Here is an 845-nt window from a genome sequence, read left to right on the forward strand (position 1 = left end):
AAGTTGTAATATGCCACCAATTTTATTTTCTGACAATTCAGAAAATAACGATGCAAGCCTCGCCACGGCTGTAAAAATACAGTGTTGTATAATGGTTTTTGCAATTTTCTTATTTTGTTAGAGCGAAAGCGTGTTACAGGATGCCGTGTTGTAGGAGGGTTGCTGCAATTTATGAATCGTGTTATAGCGAAACCGTGTTATAAGATGCCGTGTTGTAGGAGGCCTACCTGTACCGCAGAAACCTGGATATCGAGTCAAAAATATTATTACACGAATATTCTTATAGTACTTGTACAATTTTTATTTTAATTTAAAAATTTAATTATACGATAAGTATATATAATTGGAAAAAGACGTAAATAACTTAATTAGATTTTTCTAGAAATAACAGGAAGTATGTCAAAGAGGACGATGTCAAGCTTCCAGTCTACATACCGGATAGAAGTACATTATGTGTATCTGTATGCTGTTTGCTATGTGTGCATAGAGTACGTTACATGTATAGTGCATCCAACGAATACATGCGACTGGATGCATCCGATTTCATCTTCTTCTCGTTTCTGCTTGGATAGACGCTTCCGTAAATTCATGCCCCATTCGTTCCATTTCGTTATCTTTTTAACCCTTTTCCTCTGACTTCACGCGTCTTTCGCAATAAAAAAGAAAGTTAATATCATTACTGTATTTCGAAGCGTGAAAAGATTCGGTGGTTCTAGTAAATTATAGAAAATATTTAATTTTCAATTTACGATTGAATCTATTAAAAATAAAAATTAATAATAGAAATGTTAATAAAAGAAATCCTTTATCAAAATTTTTAATCATATAATAGAATTAAACTATAT

This window comes from Eufriesea mexicana, unplaced genomic scaffold, assembly GCF_001483705.2.
Source record: "Eufriesea mexicana isolate 0111107269 unplaced genomic scaffold, ASM148370v2 scaffold320, whole genome shotgun sequence".
NCBI classification, from domain to species: domain Eukaryota; kingdom Metazoa; phylum Arthropoda; class Insecta; order Hymenoptera; family Apidae; genus Eufriesea; species Eufriesea mexicana.